The sequence below is a fragment of the Tenrec ecaudatus genome, chromosome 14, assembly GCF_050624435.1.
Source record: "Tenrec ecaudatus isolate mTenEca1 chromosome 14, mTenEca1.hap1, whole genome shotgun sequence".
NCBI classification, from domain to species: domain Eukaryota; kingdom Metazoa; phylum Chordata; class Mammalia; order Afrosoricida; family Tenrecidae; genus Tenrec; species Tenrec ecaudatus.
This window is the reverse complement of record NC_134543.1, coordinates 76,822,742-76,848,327: the sequence shown is the minus strand read 5'-3', so window position 1 is coordinate 76,848,327 and position 25,586 is coordinate 76,822,742.

The following is a 25,586-nucleotide window of genomic DNA, read 5'->3' as shown; positions in this document are numbered from 1 at the left end:
ACATTCTCTTGCTTTCTGTGTTTAATACTGTTCATAAGTAGTGTCATCATGAGTTTGATATTGTGCCTTCTTCTCTTTACTTATCTTGTGCTTTGGGAGTTGGTTCATGGCTTAGTGGATTACATGTGGGCTGCTAAGTACAAGATCAGTAGTTTGGATCCACCAGCTACTACTCCAAGGTTGAAAGATGAGACTTTCTGATCCCATACACATTTGAAGCTTAGGAAACCCAAAGGGAGCTCTGTTTTGTCCTATTGGGTGGCAATAGGTCAGAGCAGTCCATCTCAGTGAGTCTGGTTTTTTCAGTGAAAGCACATAGGTAACATTCCTACATTTTAACCTCTAAACCCACTAACTCATTGTGATAACAAAATAGAAACAATATACTGGATTCTATTCTATTACATCTATTACAAATAGGGCCACAACAAAATCCCTGAATTTTCCTTAATGGACAAAGTCTGAATATTTCTTTAGAGAAGAAACCAAGAGTGAGTGCTTGTTGGTCTAGGGGCATATTCAACTTTGACTTTGCTCATTTACCTTTATATCAGTATGTATATGCTAGTTTCCCCTATCTTTCCAAATATTAGTGTGATTGGTTATTCATAAGGAATAGACTTCCACTGTCAACAGATTAATATTTTTTCCAAATAAGATACTCCTTGCAGGTGTTTATTGTCTCTGAATTTCATGATACACATACTTCGATTTAAATGTTCTTTTTAATTTTCAAGAGTTGTTGTATTTATTGGATGCTACAAATTTGTCTGTTGCATGAATTAATTCTATAGCATTCAGTTTGTAATTGATATATTTTTAACTAATGAAATTGCCTTTATTCATGCATTTTTAATACATATATCATTCCACAGTTCAATCACAGCGATATTGTACTGCTACCACATTGCTATCACAATCAGTTTCCAAATATACTTTTCCTTCCTGGATTCCTTGGCATTGTCTCCCTTTTACACACACCCCACCCCCACCCTCATTCTACTTGCTGTTACTATAGGTTCATCAATCCTGGGTTTCATAGACTGAAAAACAGAAAAATGTATAACACAACTTCAAGAGGATGACCCCCAATCACATAACACCTCTGATAAAAACCCTAATATGAACAAACCAAAAACACACAAGTATTGAAAATAAGATCAGGTCCAATGTTCATCAGAAGCTCAGAGGAAGGATTAGCTGTCCAGGTTTTAACTGTTCAATTCAGGTTTATCCCCTTTATCGTCGATGCTCCTCTCTCCAATGTATGCGGTTTAGTAACCACTTTCCTCCCATCCCTGTATTATGAATAAAGGGAGATCGCCAGAGGCTTATTTCCTAGGTAGTTCCCACAAAGATAGCGTGTATATCTTTTCTAACTGTCATGCATAGTCTTCTGCAAACCAGATTATCACAATTTAAGCTCTAATACTAATCCCTCCTTCGATTTAGAATTATAGGAGGAGGTAATCCCCCCCCCCCCCGACCCACCCACTCAACTGGAATTGCAGTGGGCAGAGCAGAGTTTTCATGTACACATTTTATTCTGTTAGGTGAGCATTGAGCAACTCACTCAGAGTTAGTGCACCCAGTGATGGAGCCTGGTAAGGCTCCCTCTGGGCACAGTAAATTTTTCCATAAAAGCAGTTGGGAGGGAGGGGAAAAATGAGGACCGGATGCAAGGAGCTTAAGTGGAGAGCAAATGTTTTGAGAATAATTAGGTCAGTGAATGTACAGATGTGCTTTACACAATTGATGTATGTATGGATTGTGATACGAGTTGTACGAGCCCCTAATAAAATGATTTTTTTTAAAACAGTTTTGCTCGAGCCTCATTTTTTGTGATGACTGATTTAACAGAACAGTATGAGGCGGTGAACTTTTGTTTCCTGCTTGGGAAAATGCTGCAGAAACTGTTGTGATGTTGAACACAGATTATAAGGACAGCACTATGGGGAAAAAACTCAAGTAGTTAAGTAGTTTTCTCATTTCCAAAAAGATGTACTGTTGATTGATGACAAATCTCATTCTGAACATCCGTCAACTTCCTGAAAAGATGAAAATATCAACTCATGTGGAGTTCGTCCCACCAGGTCAGACTAGAGGTTCTGAAAAGGTTTCATTAACAGTGTGCAACAAAAAAAGGCCTGATTTGTATCAGTTGGGGGACTGGTTTTGCCACCACGACAATGCACCTGCTCACACAGTCATCTCAGTGCACCAGTTTTAGGCAAAACACAGCATGCCTCTCTTGCCCCACACACTTTACTTACCTGACCTCACTCTGTGTGATTTCTTTTTGTTTCTGTGAATGAAGAGGGACATGAAAGGACCGTGTTTGGGTGACAGAGAAGAGGTGAAGAAAAAAAGGAGGGAGGTGCTGACAGCCATCCAGATATTTGAAAAATATTTCCAAGAATGGAATCACAGATTGGACAAATGTATTAAGAGTAATGGAGAATACTTTGAAGATGATAAGGTTGCTTTGTAAAAAAAATTAAATACATAGCTTTGAAAAATAATCCAGGTTTTTTTTTTGGTACCCTCAAGTATGATTTACAATACTTCACTGACTGATAATGGTGTGCTTCTTCCATGTGGATTTAGTTAAAATCTCATTTAGATCTTTGATTGTTTGGAGACAAGCCTTGAAGGCCCCCAGAGCCTACTTTATCTGATAGCTGGGCACCATCCAATTTCTTCGCCACATTTTGCTAGAGCACCCATATCTTCTGTGTTGCCTTCCTGAGGGTGAGCATCCAGCAGCATCATGATGTGGCCTATTTGGTTCATACCACCAAAGACACTCCCTGCAGGGGTCCCCCAAAATATGTTCAGTTATTCTTCCCCTCAGCTGGAGACTGGTCCTCCCTCTTTTCCTACCAATGGACAGTGATGAAACCATGAAACACCTTAAGACCTGGAGGGCTCTGGAAGACATTATGCTGAGTGACGTTAATCAATCACAAAAGGACAAACACTGTCTGAGTCCACAGCTATAGGAACAAGCAGCAGAATGGGCACAGTCTCAGGCTTGTAGGGCATCCACTTTGCTGGCCAGGGGGGCCACATGGCCTGGTAGAGAGCCAGACTGGTGTCAATGACATATACACCATCTGCTCCAGGTAAGTATTTTGAAGGTCACTTGGCCAGAGGGCACCTTACAGCAGTTGGGATCAAATGGTCAAGGGAGGGGAAGGGGATGTTGTGTACTGAGTGGCTGTCATGTAAACCTAGAAGTCCCCCCACCCCAACAGGTAAACGGCCCTATCAGAGGGAGGAGAGCACAAGTCAGGATACAGGAAAGGGAACTGTGTTAGTCTGGGTACATGAGAGAAACAAAGCCATATGCAGAGGAGGGGTCTATTCCAGTAAGAACAAAACGCTGCCCCCTCCGTGACAGAAGAGGTCCTATATAATCAACCTGCCACCAAGTTGCCGGTTGAGCTCCCCGAGGAATGGTTCCATATCTTGGACTTAATGTTGGTTTCTGCTGCTGGCCAATGGGGCACTCAGTAGTGGCAATGGCCAAGTCAGTCTTGGTGAGTGGAAGACCATGTTGCTGTGCCCATGCATAACCTCCATCCCTGCCGCCATGTCCACTTTGTTCATGTGCCCATTGGGTGATAAGAGGAGTGGCAAAGGAAAGCAGAAGACCAGTCTCCACAGTGCGTGTCACCTTATTCACTTGATTATTAAAGTCCTCCCCTTCAGAGTTAACCCTTTGGTGAGCGTTCACGTGAAATACAATTATCTTTACTTTCTTGGCCCATTCAGAGAGGTCTATCCACATACCTCTTCCTCACACCTCCTTGTCACCAATTTTCCAATCATGTTCCTTCCAGTTCCCTGACCATCCAGCCAAGCCATTAGCCACAGCCCAGGAATTGGTATACAGTCTCACATCTGGCCATTTTTCCTTATATGCAAATTGAATGGCCAGGTGCACTACTTGAGGTTCTGCCCACTGGGAAAATTTCCCTTCAGCACTGTCCTTTAGGGAGATCCCAGAAAGGGGCTGTAGTGCTGCTGCTGTCCACTTACGAGTGGCACCTGCATATTGTGCAGAGCCATACATAAACCAAGCATGACTTGTTTGGTCTTCACTTAAAGTATGGTAAGAACTCCCCGGAAGACCATAGGTGCAGACTTGGGAGAAATACGGTAATGTGACAGGAGTGGAGACTGTGGGCATTTGGGCCACTTCATGTAGCTTACTTGTTCCCTTCAGGTCCTGCTTTGGCCCGATATCATATATACTACTTCTATTTAACAATGGAGTGTTGCTGTGCACATTCAACTTTATGATTTTGTGGGGCAGACAATAATGATGGTTAATGATGGGCAGCTCAGGCCTCATGGTGACTTGGTGGCCCATGGTGAGGCGTTCAGTCTCATCAAAGCCCAGTAAAAGGCTAATAGCTGCTTTTCAAGGGGGGAGGAGTTGTCTGCAGAGGATGGCAGGACTTTACTCCAAAATTCTGCCGACAATGCCATTATGGTACCTTGAGAGTGAGGTACTGGAGAAACAAATCATAGGATGGAGAGTAGATGTTTGTTTGACTTCTCCCTCTTAGTAGTTTTTCTTCTTTGTCTAGCCAGAGGTCAGATAAAGCCATACTGTTTACTCAGTTGTTTTCTGGAGGAAATAAGGGAACTATGAAAATAGAAAGCTTACAAGCCCACCTGCTTTCAGCCATTAAAATTTGGTTTTTAGATGGGTTTAGGCCACACCTGCAAAGAAAATTTAGAAAAGATATGCCTCACCCAGTGCTTTGGAGTACTCAGGAACCAATGGTCTTTGTCAGAAGCTGGAAAAAATCTGGAACCATGAAGAAAACTCTCTCTGGGACTGAATATTAAAGGGAGACTGTGGCCAACTGAAATGCTTGCTAGGTGACCACCTGGATCTACTTGTTGAGTGGAAGTGGGAGAAATGCAGCAATAAAGAGATGGGTTGACTTTGGCCACTGACACCTGTGGACTTGGTTTACAGGGAAAAGAAGAGAAGACGAGAGTGGGCTGACTGGTCTAAAGTTCATGACCTAGCACAAGGGGGCTAGGTTTGTTGAGTATTGGTGAGAGCCCATGGTCTAAAGGCAAGCCAAACAATGGGCACCCTGTGGAGGCTGAGTGAGGCAGCCCACATTGAGTTGACCAGAACCCGACCAGATGGGGATTTTTGAGCCTGTGAACTGGTGCATATCGTTGCTGACTTTATGGATGGCTTGTTAGAATTTGACTGTGTTTATGGATGGAGACTTCACAAAGTTTCAACTGGAATGAAGATCCTTCATGTTAAAAAATATGATTGTCTCCTCAGGGCACTGGGTTGATGTAAGTGGGCAGTATATAAATTGGATACCCCAAATTGGGGGGATAAATGTATGAAGTGGTTGGTTTACAGTCTTTCATAGGTGGGGGGATCATATTCACAGGATGATATTTAAGGTGTAGGGGTTACTTAATTGCAATTGTGAGGCTAAAGAATTATGCACGGGTGCCAAGTTGGCAAAGGGGGGATTGAGATAGTTAAAGTTTATTGTGCCAAACTGGCCAATAAACACATATGGGGTGAATTGAAGGGTAAAGATATAAATGGCTTGGTGAGTCTCGCCTTTCTAGTTTTGGGGTTCCTTGCTTTCTGATGGTTATACCAGGGTGCAGCTGCCTTAGCCAGTTCCCTGCTTCAGCTTACAAGGCTCACTTCCTGAAAGACATCCCTGAGGAGAAGCCACATGGACCTACCCCAATGCAGCCCTGGGTGCTGGAGCAGCCATGTGGAGACCCCTGTCAGTGTTGAAATGCTTACACATTCATTGACTTGGCTTCCTCGTACAGTCAGCATCACAGTGTGTTTTGTGAGATGGAGGAGGACTTTGTGGATTGGTGTGGGACATATGGGTTAATGTTGGACTTGTGGGCTTGGGCAGCACTAGGTAGGAATGTTTTCTTGATGCGCACTTAACCTTTATATAAAACTCTCTCTTTTACATGTGAGTGCCTGTGGATTTGTTTCTCTAATGTACCTAGACTAACACAGGAGCAAATATATCTGGGGGAAAATAAGTGCAATTGGTCTTTTAACTTTTATTCTGATTAGACTTTGTCAACTAGAAATTATTTATTTCAAAGTAAGATTGACTTTTATGATTTTCAGTTTTGTGGTTATTTTATTTTAGTTTCTACTTTTTATTGTGAATTAGGTGAGGATTTACAGAAGTCACCATTTTTTAATCTAACAACTTATTAGGAAATCATTGCCTATCCTTGAATTGAAAATAGGCTATTGTTCTCCTCACTGTGCAGTTTTTGCTTTTACATCTAGAATTTTAATTCATCTGGGTTTTTATTTTTGGGTGCCGGTTGAGATATCTTTTCCCATATGGCTAGCCAATTGTTCTGGCACCATTTATTGACTGATCCATTCTTGCTTACTGATTTATAATGCTACCACTGTTTTTTTTAACTAGCAAAGCTTTATACTTGTCTCTAAAACATTCTAGATTATCTTATCCTGTAACTTCTACCTGGGTCACTGACACATATCCCTATTAAAATGACTATCCATCACATCCCACATTATTTCATAATAAAATGTTCAAATACAGAAAACAGTTGAAAGACTAGGACAGTGAACACCACACACTCGCTGTCTTTGCTATCTAGCATTGTCTTTACAGAACTGTGACAAGTGGCTTTAACAAACATTTGCTTTCTCAAAATTTTGGAAGCTCAGCATTTACATTTAGGGAAAAGCACTCTCATTCACTGAATGCTTTCACATTTCTTTTAACTTTGATGCCTAGGTTTCTTGGCAATCGTGTGGTTGTATCTATATCCCAACTGCCTTTTTATAGCTTCAGAGTGATCGTTATTACCTTCCACTAATACTTCATCATTGATAAAACAAATGAAACTTAATCCCGAAGGACATTTGGACCACAGGTAAACTGTTAAGTTGATCCTGATTCATAGTGACCCATCTAAGGGAGCCTGAGGGTATAAATATTTACAGAAGTAGTTTCTTCTTCATGGTATTCAGAGGACCTTCCAAAATAAGCACTTGGAAAGACAGTGGTGAGTTTGAACTAATGACTTTGAGATTAGCAGTCCAGTGCTCACCTGACAGTGTCACTACAGTTCGGCACATCTTTCTGAAGGGTACAATTTAATCCACAACACTCTAGCTGTGGTCTACAATTAAAATTTTCTGTTTGCCTTACAGTATTTCTATCCATCCTCCCAAATGCCAATCATTTTTATTACCTTTTTCTAAATATCTGTTATTTTTAGATTTACTTCACCATGCATATAATTAACTAGAGTTAAATATTTGTATGAACCTGAGATATGTGATCACTTTTTTCTTATTTTTCCCCCTCTGCTCCTTGTTTTTCCCCTGCTTCCTGCTCTCTCGCTGACCTTCAAAGTATACTTCTTTGAGTGTGAAAACAATTTTTCTTGATTTTAAAAGGTAATAGTGGTCTCATATAATATTTGTCTTTATGAGATTGACTAATTTTGCTAGGCAAAAGGTTTTCCTGATCTGTCCAAGTTATGAGCTGCTTGACAGTCATATGATGGTTTTTAAGAGATGCATAATATTCCATTGTATGTCTGTATCTGAGTTTGTTTATCCATTCTTTCTCAGGCGGACATTTTTGGCTGTTTCTGTCTTTTCACTTTTGTGGACACTGATGTGGTTCTGACTCACAGAGGCCGTATGTACAACAGAATGAAATCCTGCTGGGCGCTGGGCCGTTGTCACTATTGTTGTTGTGTCTAGCTCATTTTTACAGCCACTGTGTCAATTTATCTTGATGAGGGGCTTCCTATTCTTCACTGCCCCTCTGTTTGACCAAGCATGATGTCTTTCACCAGGGACCGGACTCCGCTGACAACATGTCCAAAGTATGTGAGATAAAGTCTCAACATCCTTGCTTCTAAGGAGCATTTTGGCTGTACATTTTCCAAAACAGAGCCGATTGTTCTTTTGGCAGTCCATGGCATTTTCCGCATTCTTCACAAACACCATCGTTCAAATGCATGAATTCTTCTTCAATCTTCCTTATGCAATACCCAACACCAAGTAACATCTTTGCTTTGGGATACGTTAAATGAATTTGTGCAGCACATTGACCTAAGGCAATTCCTTGTTTGATGTCTTGACTGCTGGTTCCATGAACAATGATTGTAGATTCAAGCAAGACAAAATCCTTGATGACTTCAACCTTTCTCCATTTATCATGATTTTGCCTCTTGGTCTAGTTGTGAGGATCTTGGGCTTCTTTACATGGCAATCCTGGTACTTCAGCAATAAGTACCTCATGTCTTCCTCTCTTTCAGCAAGCAAGGTAGAGTCACCTGCACATAGCACATTTTAATAAACCACCCACCAATTCTGATGTCACGTTCTGCTTCATATAATCAGCTTCTCGGATTTTTTGCTCAGCATATAAATTGAGTAAGTTTGGTGAGAGGATGCAACCCTGACACACCCGTTCCTTATTTTAAACCGGTTGGTATTTCCTGTTCTGTTGATGTACAGGTTCCACCTGAGAACAATGAAGCATTTCAGAGTGCCCATTCTTCTCAGGATGTCCATAGATTGTTAGGACCACATGGTTGCATGGCTTTGCCTAGGCAATGAAACACAAGTAAACATCTTTTCTGATATCAGAAATGATATCCCTACTTCCTAGTCCTCTTCTGAATGCAATCTGAGCCTCTGGCAGCTCCCTGTCGATGTCCTGCTGTGACCATTGTTAAAAGGGCAGTTCAGAGGACAAAGTAAAATATTATAATGGAATGTACAAAAACCTAGAGTTTGAAAACCCAAAAGGAAGAGCACTCTCAGTATATCTTAAACTTAAATAACTCAAGAAGGAATTCAAGTGCACAGTAGCAACATTGAAATTCTTCTATGGTCAAAATAGTGAATGATGCAGGACACATGCAAAGAAGATGGAAGGAAGACACAGTCTCTTTACCAAAAAGAACCAGCAGCCATTCCACCATTTCAAGAGAGAGCATAAGAACAAGAACTACATCTGACCTCCTCTAACTTCCCTAATGCTGCAAGGCAGGCATCAGACAAGCCTCTATGGCCCATCCTTTACCTATTCCGACATCTATGCTGGGTTTGATCATATTTTGCAATTGCCGCACAGAACTCACTGACGAACTTACAATTAAGGGGGTGTATAGAGAAGGGAACAGGTTACCACAAGTCAGGATCATCAAACTGTAAGGATACAGTCAGTGGACTCCTCAGCCAGCAGCCTACTGTCTAGTTCTCAGCCTATCAAGCAAGTGGGAGCCAAGTATCTCTGGTTCTCAGGCTCTCAACCAAGTGGTCCTTTGCTCTGCCCACATGGGCCAGGAAGCCAGCCTACCTGTCACTCTGTCACACAGTTCCGTAGAATCAGGACAGGTGGTAGAAGATTCCCCATAATGTCAGTGCTGCTCCTCTGGAAACCCAAGCCAGACTATGATGCATCTGATCCTTCAGGCAGATCTTGAACTTGCTCTTCTGAGGCCTCAGCATTCCTCCCACTGCTCTTTCAAGATGTCTCATCCTTATAACCAGGGGTGATAGCAAAAACTCACCAATACCTTCTGTTAGTGTTACACATGCCCTTTCTGTGTAGTCCTAACCAAACATTTGGTGGGTATTACACATAGATGGGAAGAAGAGCCATATTAAGAAATTTCACTCCACCACTACACCAAGTAGAGGGATTGTGGTGTCATATGGTATTTCTATCCACCGTTGTTGAAAGAACCACACTGTTTTCCATAGTGTCTGTATAATCTTGCAAACCCATGGCAATGTATAAGGTCTCTAATTTCTCCACATCTTCTCCAGGCTTTGTTACTGTTATTAGTATTTTAATTAGCATTTTAATTTCTTCCAGTTTGAGGAAGGAGCTTGTCATTGTTTTAATTTGCAAATCCCTGGTGGAATAATGGGTTGAGTACTGGGGTGCTCACTGCAAGGCTGAGTTTGAAACCAGCTGTGCCATGGGAGAAAGATGAGGCTTTTGAACTCTTGTAATGATTTGTAGTCTCAGAAACCTACACAATTCAAACCAAACCAAACTCACTGCCCTTGAGTCTGGATCTCGAAGACCAAACTGTTTACAGAGTAGAAAGCCCAGGTTTTCTCTGTTGGAGATGCTGGTGGTTTTGAACTGCTGACCATGCAGACTGCAGCCTGGCACATAATCACTACACCGCCAGGACTCCTGGGGAAGTTTATACTATGTCTGATGTGTTCAGAGTCTGAATCAACCTGATGGCAGTGAGAAACTTACAGATCGTGATTGTGAGCATTTCTTCATAATGATTGTTGGTCGCCTGATGTCCGATGAGAGTGTGTTCAAACTACCTTACAAGATGTGGAACTACTTACAAGACACAGAACTTCATTACAAGATGCTGAATTACATGCAATCTATTAACATAGGTGGCTGCATTCTGAGAGAGACTAGAAGCCCAGTAAGAAATCATGAATCACTGAAGACTCTCTGAAAAGAAGTAAACCAACTACCGGAGCAGCACCAAGAAACTCCCCAGACACATCTGGGGAACCCTGAGAAGACCTTGGTTGAATGCAAGAATGACGTGAGAGAGCCAGCAAGACCGCTTAGAAAAGGTAGAGACTGAACTCAGGTAGAGAGACTGAACTCAGCGAGCTAGGAGGAGACATCAGCTCCTGCTCGCTCCAACTCTACCCGGGGGAATACACTGATGAAGGCAAAGTCTAATGGGACAAAGGACCAGTAACTGATATGATGCTGAATTAATCTTGTGTAGCCTCGAGAGCTAATGACTTAAGTTAACTTTGAGATGGTTAGATTGTTTGATGTACATTTGAAGTAAATAAACCGAGGATTCAAAAATGTCAGAGCGTTAAGTAATTATTGATCATGCCGCTGTCACAGATGTCATCGCCTGTGAACTGTCTGTTCTTGTCTTTTGACTATTTTAATTGGATTGTTTGTGTTTTTCTTATTAAAATGTTGGGGTTTTCGATAGCCTTTAGAGATTTTATCTGACATTGACATTCTCCCTGCCCCGCCCAATTTGTGGCTTCTCTTTTTACTCGATTGATGAAGTCATGGGTGCACATAAATGTTGAATTTTTAGGAGGTCTGAGGCCTCTAGTTTGTCTTCTGTATTGTGAGTGCCTTTCATTATGTTTGGCATTGGGGACCTTAAGCTTATCCCTATTTTTCTTTTGGTGATCTTATAGCTCTCGATTTTTTGTAAGCCTTCGATTCCTCTTGAGCTCATTTTTGTATATGGTGTGAGGTATGGGTCCTCGTTCACTTTTTTGTGGATGGAGATCCATTTTCTCCAAAAATATGTGTTAAAAGACTATTTCTGCCCTATGAAATATACTTTCGTCCTTAAAAAATCAGATATAAGTGCTTAGTTTTATCTTTGGGTTCTCTATTCTGATCCACTGGTACTCATTCTACCGTTGTATCAATACCAAACTGCTTTGACTACCATGATTATATAATAGTTTTAAAAAGCAGAGATTGGAAAACCTCCTACTTTGATTTTGTTTCTCATAGTGCTTTACCTGTCCTTGGTTTGTTTCCTTTCCCTATAAATTTTGTGATTATTTTTTTCACGTATTTATAGAATAGTACTGGGATTTGGATCAGAATTGCATCAATCCTGTACTCACCCTCCCATAAGAAACCGCTCTTTTCAGTTACATCACCATGGATTCTTTTAGCATCCTCTATAACGCTGTATAAATGGAATCATACAGTACATATTCTTAGGCAAGATTGTTTACTCATTCTGCAGGTATATGCGGTTCCCCTATATAGTTTCATGTAAGGTTAGTTTGTTCCCGTTTTGCTGTTAGTGGTATTACCCTGTATGGGTACGGCACATAGCTTTATTATCCCTCGATGGACACATGGTCCTCCTGTTGTTGTTTTTTTCCCAGAATATCCTCTTCTTTTATAAATATCTGTGTTTATTTTACAGATTTTTAATAGCTGCAAAAATCTTGCTGTGTAATTTTCATGAGATTTCTAAAACATAGGAAGTTCTCAGTCTTGCCTCCCATTTTGTTTATATTTTACTGTGTGTGTTCTTGACATTTCCCTTACTCAAGAGGAATTCTTTTCTCTTTTTTTGCATGTGTAACTCTTAGTTTCTTAGTGTGACTATTTAAAAAAATACAAAATGAATGGCTTTAAAGTAGAGGAATTTGTTTTCTCTTGGGTTAGGAAGTTACTGCACTGAAAAAACTGGTCAACATCCCACCATTTCAGGAGATAACATATAAGCAAGAACCAGTGGTGCTGAGGGAAGAAATTCAAGCTGCGCTGAAAGCATTAGCCAAAAGCAAGTTGCAGGAATTAATGGATACCAATGGAAATGTCTCAACCAGCTGATGAAGCTTTGGAAGAATGCCTTTGTCTGTGACAATAATTGTGGAAGACAGCTGTTTGGTCAGCTGATGGGAAGAGATTCATATTTGTACCCATTCCAAAGAAAGGTGATTCTAACAAAATGCTCCAATGATAGAACAATATCGTTGCTCTCATATGAAAGTAAGATTTTGCTGAAGATAATCCAACAATGGTGGCAGAAATACTGTGATGGAGCTGCTGGAGATTCTTTAAGTAGTTGTGGCTACTTCTTGATATTTATGAACTTTTAGATCCATCTTTCCTATTGTGATGTGATGTCCCTTTTCCTGTGTGTGCACATCACAGGGAAGATTCTGTTATTTTTTTATTTAAAAAATGCTAGATGTGATTTGATTTAGGACCTGCCTTATTCTATTATGATAATACTAGCATAGCAAAAAAGATCCCCTGTTTTCAAACATGGTCATGTTTACTGGCACAGGTGTTAGGATTTCAATGTACCTTTTGTGGGAGACACAATTCAGTTCGTATCGGACTTGCTTACATCCTGAGTTATGAGCATCTGAAATTTTTCATCTGTTAAATTCCCAGAAGTACCATGGATTTTATTGTCATTTCAAGGAATTTTTTAACCATGTAAGGACTCCTGAAACATATAGGCTTCATGTGAAGAAAAATAGCCCTAAATTTTTCAGAATAACTATCTGTGAAATTTGTTGGCTATATTATTTAATTCTCAAAATCATCAACAAACTTCTGAGGTAAAAACTACTATTATAATCATAATGCTCAGTAAAAACCCCATGTAATCAGGTGATTTCTGACTTATGTTGACCTTATATAAAGGGTGTGTGAGATGCACCTTATTACTAAAAGTAAGTACTTGCTTTTCAACATTTTAAAGAGGATTGGACATATTAAGCAAATTATCAAAAGCTATACAATGAATAGGGTACCTAAATAAAAGTCAAATTGAGTCAAGACATTTCATATTCCATATTTTGACCACTTCTTTATGATTTGTTAATCAAGTAAACATTCCATCATCTCAAACACTGTTCATAAGTATCTCCTAGGAAATTAACAAAAGCCAGAGAAATAATCTCAGGAAGCTAATTGTATATACTAAAATTTTCTACACATTAATTTAGTTAATTAGAGGGACAGTGACAAGATGGTGACCAGGTAGGCAGCTCACACTGGGAGCTCCAGGGAGATCAGGAAGTGGGAAGATTAAGGGCCTAGTAGGGGTTCTGAGCCTGTGGGTTAATTCCCACAATAGTCCAGAGTGCTTCCCTGAACCAGGAACTGACTTCCACGCCATCTCCTGCACTTACTGTGGATTCCCGAACACCTGGGCCTGTGCAGGAACTGGTCCATCCTTAGCTGTCCACGATGTTGCGGACCCCACTGCCGCTTTCACCCCCCACTGCTATGCCCCAACTTCAACACCCCAAGCCTTCAAGCTGCCCAGCAGAGACTCAGGCAGTCAGGTTTGATACCCCCCCCCCCATAACATGGGGCCTTCCTGCTGCCCACTGGCAGATCTGTCCTCCAAGACTGTCATTCTCCTTCCTACCTTTTCCCTGCTCAGCCCAGCACTCTCCCAACCTCTGTGCTCTGAGAGATGGAGTTGTGTGCTAACAAACTGGATTGGCCCTTTTTCCCAAGTGCACATCTGTCTGCAGTACTTCCAGCTGCAATAGACCACCCCCACCCCTACTGCATCCCAACCCCCCGAGCTATGCAGTCCTGCACCTGGTCGGCACTTTCCTTCAGATTGTGGCCTGCACAGCTCTGAATTGGGCCCCTATGGAAGCCTGAGAGTTATGAGAGTGCAACACAGGCTGACAGACCCTGACAACTAAGAGGGTCATCCAATCTTCCCTGAAAACCACAGATTCCTTGCAGGCTAGAGTGAGAAGTAAATTCCAGTGGGACAAAAGTGAAACACAACCCCCAAGGCAGTTGGATACAGGCAGAAGCATTCATACTAACCTCCCCAAAAGAGAGCCTGGGTCTCTTTGACTCCCAGGAAAATGGCACTGGTTTCCTCCAAAATGACACATAAACAGAAATCTAGCTCAATAGCCTCAACAAGACCAGAGAAGAAACAAAATGCAATGTAGAGGATGATCTGACCATAACAGCTCTCATAGAAGAGGCAAACGTTGACCTGTCACAAAAAGAAATATTCACAATGCTGCTTAAAGTCATATAGAATCAGAGGAAAGCAACACAGAAAAAAAGGATGAAATGATAGAGGAGATAAAGTCCATGAACCAAAGAGAAATACAAAAGTTAAGGGACAAGGTAACATAAAACAATAGCAAATTCAGACTTCATCAACAAATTCAAAGAAGCAGAGAATTGTACCAGTGAGCTAGAGGATAACCAGACAGACTTCAACAAATGGGACAGACAGTCAAACAAGCTAATGAGAGAAGGGGAAGATAACCCGGGAACCATGTCTGCTGCTATGAAGAGGGAGAACATTAGAATAATTGGACTACCGGAAAAGACACAACAGAGGTGTCAGTGGTGAAAGTAACAGGGGAATTCTCAGAGAAAAATCCCCCGGTTAGTGAATGAAAAGCAGACGACTATTCAGGCAGCGGAAAGGACATCAGCTAACTGAATCGCAAGAAGAATTCAGCAAGGCAGGTAAGAGTGAAAATATCCAACATTGAGGAAAAAGGAGACAAACATAGAGCAGCAAGGGGCGGGGGGGGGCAGAAACCTATAAAGGCACCCAAATAAGAATATGCTCAGACCTATCAGTGGAGACTATTAAGAAGAGGAGGGAGTGGAGTAACATATTCTGAAGGTTGAAAGAAAATAATGCAAACCCAAGAATATTCTATCCAGCCAAATTCTATCAAGATAGATGGAGAAGAGTCTTTCCAGACAAGGTAAAACTCAAAGAATACGTTAAAAGAAACCCAGACTACAACAACAACAACAACAACCACAAAAAGCCTTGCCAACCCAGTATGGGCAGAAGAACAACACTCACCAAGAACAAATAAGAAACTGCCACATAGAGCAACTCCATTCAGAGGTCAATAAATCAAAACAGACCCCAAGATAGCATTGGCTCAATGGTGAAAAGAAGGCAAGAATGAACCACGCACACACATGCACAATGCACTTATCAGAAGGGAGGTTGGAAAACACCTGACATAAAAGGTCCAAGGTGAGATCACAGAGTCCACAGATGGATGTAATAACCTTGAATATCAGTGGACTGAACTCATGCATTAAAAAACAGAGGCTAGCAGATTGGATTAGAAAACACAACCCGTCAATCTGCTGCCTACAGGAAACTCATCTTTAGATTAAAAAGATAGGCTGAGAATCAAAGCAAATGGTGATGGTGCCCACCTATCAAAAGATATAGTGTCTGGAGTCTTAAAGGTTTGAAGACAAACAAGTGGCCATCTAGCTGAGAAGCAACAAAGTATACATGGAGGTAGCATATTAGCCTGTGTGATTTTGAGGGGTTGATGGGATCAGATATCAGGCATCAAAAGCCAAGAACAAAAAAATCATATCATTGTGAATAAGGAGGAGTGTGAAGTGGAGACCCTAAGCCCATCTATAGACAATTGGACATCCCCTTAAAGAACAGACACAGGAAAAGATGAGCCAGTCAGGGTGCAGTATAGCACCAAAGATATATACAATGTTCCTCTAGTTCCTTAATGCTTCCCCCCCCCCCCCACTATCATGACCCCATTTCTACCTTACAAATCTGGCTAGAGCAGAGCATATACATGGGTAGAGATAAGAGCTGGAAACACACAGAATCCAGGACCTATAAACTCCTCAGGACTCATGTTGAAAGTAGTGATGCCAGGAGGGCAAGGGAAACACTGTGGGGAGAAACGGAGAACTGACTACAATGATGTACATTTAAACCCCTCCCAGGGAGACGGAAAACAGAAAAGTGGGTGGAAGGAGACATCGGTCAGTATAAATGCAGAAAAAAGCATTCAACAACATCCAACACCCATTCCTCTTTAACACACTCTAGAACAGTAGTTCTCAACCTGTGGGTTGTAACCCCTTTGGCGGGGCACGACCCTTTCACACGGTCACCCAATTCATAATAGTAGCAAAATGACAGTTATGAAGTAGCAACAAAAATGTGTTAAACCATTGTGGTATTCGGAAGGTTGAGAACCACTGCTTAGAAGATAGGAATGGAATTAAAAACCCCTCTATCTAATACAAGTGATATATGAAAAACAACATCCAAAATGGTAGTTAATAGAGAAAAATGAAAATAATCCCACTGAAAAAGAGCACCAGACAAGGAATCTGCTTGTTCCCACTCTTATTTAACATCATGCTGGAGGTCCTAGTTAATATCATTAGGCAAAGGAAAGCCATCAAAGGTATTCATCTGTCGAAGGAAGAGGTGAAACTATCATTATTTGCATATGGTATGATTTAATATATGGAAAATCCCAAACGCTCTTAAAATGTGTCCTTGAAGTGATATAGGAATATAGAAGAGTGGCAGGATATAAGCTAAATAAACAGAAGTCCATTGAACAGCTATACACTTAGGACAAGGCCATGGAAGAGGGGATATGTTGGTATGGGGTGATTAGAGAAACAAATCCAGGGAGACTCATGTATATAGAAAATAGTTTTATATAAAAGAGCATTTGAATATTGAGAACACATCCCCGCCAGTCCAGATCAAGTCCATAAATCCAGTATTAGTCCATCTGTCCAATACCAAACTATAAAGTCTGTCCTCTTCAGACTCATGAAACACATGTCATGACATCAAATGCATTGCCACACTGGCAGGGGTCTCCATGTGGCTGCTCCAGCTCAGGGCAGTAGTGTAGTCCCATGTGTCTTGTCAGTAGAGAGTCTCAAAGGGAGTGAGCCAAGAGAGAATGTGTCTCCAGAGAGGAAATACAGGAAATCCTAGAATCCTCAGACATGCCCACACAGACGCCTTATTGGCTATGACAGATCTTGTCTCCACCCCTTTACTCTTAATCCTTTCAAGTCCCAAATTGACACCAGACTATGTAACTTCCACAGGGTATCAAAAAAGTGAAACTATAGAACACTATTATAAGAAACCAAAAGGGACCTCCACAAATGGAAGAATATCCCATGCTCATAGACTGGAAGACTCAAAGTAGTAAAGATGTCAGTTCTGCCCAAATAACTATCTCAGTTTAATGCTACCCCAAATACAAATATCATTATCCTTCTTCAAAGTATTGGAAAAACTGATTACCAACTCCAGATGGAGAGGGAAGGAGTCCAGAATTAGCAGAGAACTCCTGAAAAAGAAGGACAAAGTTGAGGGCGTGCTTTACCTGACTTTAGCACCTATTATCCAGCCACAGTGATCAAAATAGTGTGCTACTGGTATAATGACAGATACTCAAACCAAAGGAAAAGAACTGAAAACGCAGAAATAAAATCATCAGTTTACAGACAACTGATATCTGATAAGGGCCCCCCAAAAATATCAAATGGGAAGCGGGTGCCCTCTTCAACAAGAGGTGCTGAGGAGAAAATGCATATCTACCTACAGAAAAAAAGAAGCAAGACTCAAGAAGCAGAACACTTACCACACTCTACGCATAACAATAAAGTCAAGATGGATCACAGATATTGAGGTAAAACCCAAAACTATTAGGGACATCAATGAGGGAATTGGAACAAACCTGGGAACTTTGACACAGGGAATACATATGCTATCCGAAATAGGGAAGGACACAAACATAGCAAGGCACAAATCGACAAGGGGGATATGTTGAAGATAAAACACCTGTGTACATCGAAAGAATTCACCAAGAAAGTAATAAGAAAGCCCACAGACCGGGAAAACATCTTTGACATCAGACAAAGTTCTTATTACTAAAATCTACAATGCTCTGCTAACTTAGGATAAGAAGAAAAAAAAAACTAAGCCTGTAGAGAAAGTGGGCACAGGACCTGAACAGTAGGTTTTCAAGGGCAGAAATCCGAATGGCCAATAAACATATGAGAAAATGTGCCTGATCATTAGCCAAAAGAGAAATGCACATTAAAACAACTATGAGATACCACCTAGCACCCTCAAAGATAGGTCAATTCAAAAAATCAGAAAGTAACAAGTGTTGGAGGGCATGTGCTGAGATAGGAACTCTCATCCACTGCTGGTGGACCTATAGGTATGTACAGCCATTAAGGGAATAGATTTGAGTATATCTAAAGTAGATGGAAATTGAGCTACCATGTGACCGAGCAATCCCACTAATAGGCATAGACCCAAAGGAGGCAAGACACAAACGATAGCCAGACATTTGCGCTCCATTGTTCAGCATGGCAGTTCACAACCACGAGGAGATGGAAACAACCCAAATTCCCATCAGTGGACAAATGGATTTAAAAACTGTGGTACATACATAAAACGGAGTACTATGCTCCCCTGAAAAGCAATGATGAACAAACGAAGCACATTGCCCAATGGGAAGAATTGGAGGAAGTTATGCTAAGCAAAGTAAAGTCAAACACAAAAGGACAAGTACGTCATGAATCCACTGAGGTACGCTTACAAAGCAAAAGGGGCATAGGGGAAAAGCTACTATATGTATGCATTCCTGGAGTGGGATCCAGGTAGTGGCAGGGGCCCAACCTTATCCAGGGAAACATATGGAAGCCCACTAAAAAGGAGGAGAAAAGAAAGAAACAAAAAAATAAATGGGTCGTGGGGAACAGGGCAGAAACCCAGCCAAGGGAAGGGTATTGTTTATGTCTCCACAGGAGAGGGAGAGAGGGCCCAGACTTCAGCACAGTATGCCAAGACATAAATGCAACTTACTGGTACAAAACAGGGAACCAATAGAGAGGTCTGCGGGGCCGGCTCCAATCCCAGCTACATGGACCACCCCTCCACCTACTGCCCACGCCCCCAGAAGAATGCACTACAGAGGATAGCACCCAAGCTAAAGCTCAGGAAGAGGGGTGTGTCTGGTCAGAGCACAGTGGAGCAAACTAAGAGGGAAGGAGAGAGAAAGAGAGAGTAGAACACAACCTGGGCCTACCATGCCTCAAGGACCATATTCCTGCACAGAGCAGCCAATGCACAGAGAGGAGCAAAAGACATGACATCCCTCACTGACTCATAGTGCAACAGGGGTCAGCAAAGGAAATACAGTGCCGAAGTGTGCTCGATCTGACCCCACCACACCAGGGCAAAACACTAAGGGTGTGCAACAGAGCAGCAAAGGAAACAAAGCCATGAATACCCCGAGGAATCCCCAAAAATAAACGCTGGGGGGCACCTCAACAGACTCAATCATAAAACACTCAAAAAGGTCGACAAACAGACCTGGAGCTATTTATAAGCTTTTCTTTTTTTGTTGTTTGTTTGTGTTGTTGCTGTTGTTGTTTATTTTTGCTTTGTTTTCTTGTGTTTATTATCACTTTTGCATGTCTATCTAGATAAGATAGGTGGAATAAACAATCTGGATGGGAAAACAATGGGACTGACGGTTCCAGGGGGGACATGGGAAAGGCAGAGGCAGGGGAAAGGAAGGGGAAGGAACAAACCCAGGGACAAGATAACAACGGATCTAAAATTGATGGTGATGGAGGGCATAGGATGCCTGGTGGGGCTTGATCATGTGCAATGTAGTCAAGAGGAATGAAAGAAAGCTGAATAAAGGCTGAGCATGATAGTGGGACAAGAGGAGCGCTAAAGGAAAGGGAGGACAGAACTAGAAGCAAAGGGCATTTATAGAGGTCTAAGTACAGGCATGCACATGTGTAAATATATTTATATATAATGATAGGGAAATAGATCTTTGTACATATATTAAGTATTAAGATAGCAGATGGACATTGGGCCTCTACTCAAGTACACCCTCAATGCAAGAATACTTTGTTTTAATAACCTGGCATTCTGTGATGCTCATCTTTCTTACATGATCGCTGAAGACAAAATGTGTCCATAAGCAAATGTGATGAAGAAAGCTGATGGTGCCTAGCTATCATAAGATATAATGCCTGGGGTCTTAAAGGCTTGAAGCTATAGAAGTGGCCATCTAGCTGAGAAGCAACCAAGCCCACATGGAAGAAGCACACCAGCTTCTGAGATCATGAGCGGCCAATGGGATCAGATATCAAAGGCTCCCAATAAAAAATCATATTAGTGTGAATGAGGGGGAGGGCAGACATCCCCTCACAGAAGAGTCACAAGAAAGAGATGAGCCAGTCAGGGTACAGTATAGCACCAAGCAACATACACATTTCCTCTAGTTCTTTAATGCTTCCCTCCCTCACCTATTATGACCCAAATTCTACTTTACAAATCTGACTAGACTTGACAAGTACACTGGTACAGAAATACACTGGGACAGAAAATAGCTTCTTACACAGGGAATCCAGGACTGATAAAGCCCTCAGGACCAGTAATGAAAGTAGTGATTCCAAATGTTTGAAGAAAAAAAAAAGAGAGAGAGTAGTGATTCCAGGAAGTTAGGGGGAAAGAGATGGTGGGGGAACTGATCAAAATGATCAACATATAACATAAAAGTGGGTGAAGTGAGACACCAGTCAGTGTAAGACAAGAACAAATAATAATAATTTTTAAATTATCAAGGGTTCATGAAGGAGGGTGAGCGTAGGGAGGGAGAAAAAATGAGGAGCTGATACAAAGGGCTCAAGTGGAAAGAAAATGTTTTGAAAATGATGATGGCAACATATATACATATGTACAAGAGCTGTAAGAGCACCTAATAAAATGATTTTTTAATTTAGTTAATTATCCATGAAAGAGATGATTCTTCTTACGTAATTAATGGATTTGATATTATTTTTCCATGACAGCCATTTTTCCTATCTATGTAACATTTATGTAATATTTAATACTATATCTGTCAGTTTGTCATGCTGTGGTGATTGTGCGTTTCTATGATGCTAGAGTTTTGTCACCAGTCAACCATGGTGGACAAGGGTCATCGATTTCCAGACTAATATCAGGCTACACAGCAGGTTAGGCGCCCACTTCTGGATGATTAGCCACTGAAAACGATGAACAGCAGTGGGGCATTGTGTGACACAGTGACAGAAAATGAGCCTCTTGGCTGGGCAGGCACTGAAAATATGGCTGTGGAAGAGAAGCCTCCTCAAACTAGAGTTGACCTTAGTCCTATAGCTGGAGCAATGCTTTTAAGATTTGCATTTGCTGATGCAGCATTGCTCAAAGTGAAAAGAAACAGCTGCAAACATTCACTAATAATCCGTACCCATTTTTAATATTCACCATAAGATGTACCGATTATTAATTTAGAAAAATTTGAAATGATAAAAAAATGAATCCCAAAAAAAGAATGCATGAAGATTAAAAACTTACAGATTGGTAACCTGAAATGAACTGCCATTGGCCATTTAAATCAGACATATTGTTTATTATGCCAGAACTGACCAAGTGAAAAGGGATGGTGTGATATTCATTGTCAAAAGAATATTTCGTGATCTACCCTGAAGTACAATGCTGCCAGTGGTAGAATAATAGCCACACAGCCACAAGGCACACCAACTAATATAGCAACTATTCAAATTTACTCACCAACCACAAAGTCAAAAGTGAAAAATGTTGAAGATTTCTATTAACTTTCACAGTGTAGAATGAGCAAAACTGTAATCAAGTTGCATTGATAATTAATGATGATTGGAATATGAAAGCTGGAAACACTGAGGAAGAAGAATCAGTAGTTGGAGTATGTGGTGTTGGACTGTTGGTGATAGAAATGACGCTAGAGGTCAGATGACAGAATTTTGCAAAACCAAGGACTTATTCATTGCAAATATCTTCTTTGGACCACCTAAATGGTGATTATATCCATGAGCCTTGCCAGATGGAATACACATGAATCAAATCAATGATTTTAGTAAGGAGCTCCTATGGATAATTTCAGCATCATCAGCTTGAAAATGGCCAGGTTCCCAATGTGATTCAGATCAGCAACTTCAAGTTGCCATGAAGAAAATTAAGGCAAAAATGCACGTCTGCGTATTTCTTATCTGAATTTAGAGAGTATTTCAATAACAAACATGTTACCTTGAATGAAACTAATGACTGAAGACAGAAGGAGTTGTGGGATAAAGCAAACAAAAACTCAAACTCAAAAACAGGCAGGCTCACTGACAACAAGCACATCTGACTCAGAGAGACCAACCCTAAAGGACAGGGTACAATGCTCCTTTGAGTTTCTGAGACTGTATTATTCTTAAAGAGGGTAGAAAGTCCTGGCTGTCTCTGAGAGAGCTACCTGGGGGTAGTTAGCAGGCCCACACGTAATCACTGCACCACCAAGCCAAGCGCTATTAAGAAGACCAAAGTGGATGTCAGAGAGACTGTGAAATTTACTCTAGATGCAAAAAAGCTAAGTGGATAGGGAGAAATGGTGATGTTAGACAGCTGGACAAGAAAGTTCAAAGAGTAGGTTTAAAAGACAAAGTGAAATGTGTAAAAAGCAGGAGTTAGAAAAGCAAAAGGGGCGTTTCTTTTTTTAAAAAAACAACTGAAGAAAAATTCAAATCTCAAATTATAATACTGAAGGATTCCATGGACAAAACAATGAATGATACTCAGTGACTCACAATGACCTTATGAACAGTATAGAATTGCCCCTGTGAGTTTTTGAGTTTGCAAAAATGTAAGGAAGCAGAAAAGCATGTTTTTTTTTCGCCTCCCTGGAGCAGCTGGTGGTTTTGAATTGGTGACATTGTGGTTGGCAGCCTCGTCACCGAGTGACACAGAAAGCATTAAAAGAAGATGGAAGGAACATACAGAGTCAGCATGCAAAAATAATTGGCCAATGTGCTTGACAATAGCCGATATCCTCGTCTTTCCACAGTAGGACTGCTGGTGGGTTTGAACTGCTGAATCGTCAGCCTTGAAGTTAGGAGTCCAATGCTCTCCACAGAACACCACCACACACAAGCAAAATTGTCTGATGAGAGTTTAAAATGGCTGCCGACCGTGTGTAGACAGGGATCTGCCGAACATGCAAGCCAGACGGAGCAGAGAATGTGCCTGAAGGGAGTTCATTGGTGATATCAAGTGGATTTTAGCTCAAGACAGAGAATATCAGAAAAGCATCTACATGGGCTTTGTTAATTATGGCAAGACATTCAAAGGTGTTGATCATAATCGATTATAGCAACGTTGCAAAAAATGGGAATGCTAGCATGCTTCATTGAACTCATACAAGACATATTGAAGCGCTGAGACTCCCCTTTGAGCATGAAGGTGTGACTGTTCAAGCCGTGGTGTTGTCAGTAACCTTGCATGTATGTGGATGCTGCACAGTGAATGAGGAGGACTGGAGAAAACGGACACATTGGAATTTTCTTCACCCTGATGTCCTTTTCCAGGAAGTGGTATCCTCGTGTCCAAAGTAAGCGAGAGGAAGTCTCCCAATCTTTGCTTCAAGGAGCAGTCTAGCGATACTTCCTCCAAGACAGATTTGCTTGCTTTGACAGGTCACAGTCTGGTCAATATTTTTCACCACCACCAAGATTCACAGGGGCCAATTCTGTGCTCTCCCATATTATCTTCCAACTTTCACTTGCATACGAGATGTTTGAAAATACGCTGGCCTGGGTCAGGTGCCCCTTAGTCCTCAAAGTGACATCCTTGGCATTCAACACTCTGAAAAGGTCTTTTTTTTAAAGATTTGCCTAAGGCAATACATTGCTTTTTTCTTTTTTCTTGGACAGCTGCTTCTGTAAGCATTGATGTGGATCCAGGCAAAATGAAATCCTTAGCAAATCCAATCTTTCCCCCATATCATTTGTCTTTTCCCACTAATCATTTGTCCATTTGTCCAGCTGTGAGGGTTTTACACTGATTTCCAATCTGCATACTGAAGGCTGCAGCCTTTGAGTGAGGACCAGGCAGTGTTATGTTCTTGGCATGTAGGGTCGCTATGAGTTGGCCCCTACTTGATGGCACCAGATAGAACAACAGCCAGCACAGCAACAGTGGAGAAGAATGTAGAATATACTTGGACTTCCAGATGGAGGAACGTCTCTGCTTAGAAGAGGTACCATCAAAATGCTCCTTTGAACCAAGATAGGGCAAGATGTCACCTCAAGCAGTTACACAGCATGTACCATTTTTGAAGGAAGGACGTTATAAATTAGAGGCTCAAGGGAAGAGTGGCAGATCCCCAACAAGATTGATTTTGAAAGTGGCTGCACCATTATCTCACACATAAAAGCAATTTTGAGGGTCAAATGAGGGGAAGGCAGTGCTTTCAAATGAGGGGAAGGCAGTGCTTTCACTGTTAAAACAGTTTGTCACTATGATTTGGAAGTGACTCAATGGCGCCAAACAACGCCTTAACTATAAATTTAAAGTCTTCACATTGCAAAAATTAAAATAGTCCTTCAGGCTTCGATCCACTCAGTGTCAGTCTTGGATTGTGTCTGGTTATAGTATAGCCTTTCCTGATTGATTCCTGCCCCAACAACATGCCACTCCAAACCTACAGCACCACAGTCACAGTAAAAAGCCCGTATCCTACATCCCAGTTTACCCGCTTGCACCACTTAGGCAAGCTGGGTTCCTGTACTAACCGGAAGGTTGGTGCTGGGGAAGAAAAATGTGGTGGTCTGCTTTCATAAATATTATTATCGCCAAGTATACCCTATGGAATGATTCTATTCCTTAATGTATACTGTCAAAATGAATCAGAATGGACTCCAGGACAGTTTTTTTCCCTCTTTTTGACAGGTACAGAGACATACACATTTCAATTGTTAGAAACATATCCTTTCATTTGTGTACACTGCTTCATATTTGTGTCCCTGTCTTTGTTTACTGGGTCTGCAGGAAAAAATACGGCAAAATCTGTGACTTCACAGAAGAGAAATTCATTTTCTAATTATTCAAGGGGTGAAAAATGTAAATCGATGTTTCAGCCATGTCTTTTCTTTCTGTGGGATTCTCTCAAAATTCCTAGTGAATGCTGGCAATCTTCGGCAGTCATTTTTTGCTTCTAGAAGTATCTGCCTCCATGAGCATCTTTGTGTGTATCTCAGAAAACAAAACAAAACAAAAAATCAGTGCCACCGTTTTGATTTTAGTGTTCGTTGTGACACCATGTATTGTGCCATGGTAGAGTGGCCCAGTAGGCTGTAATC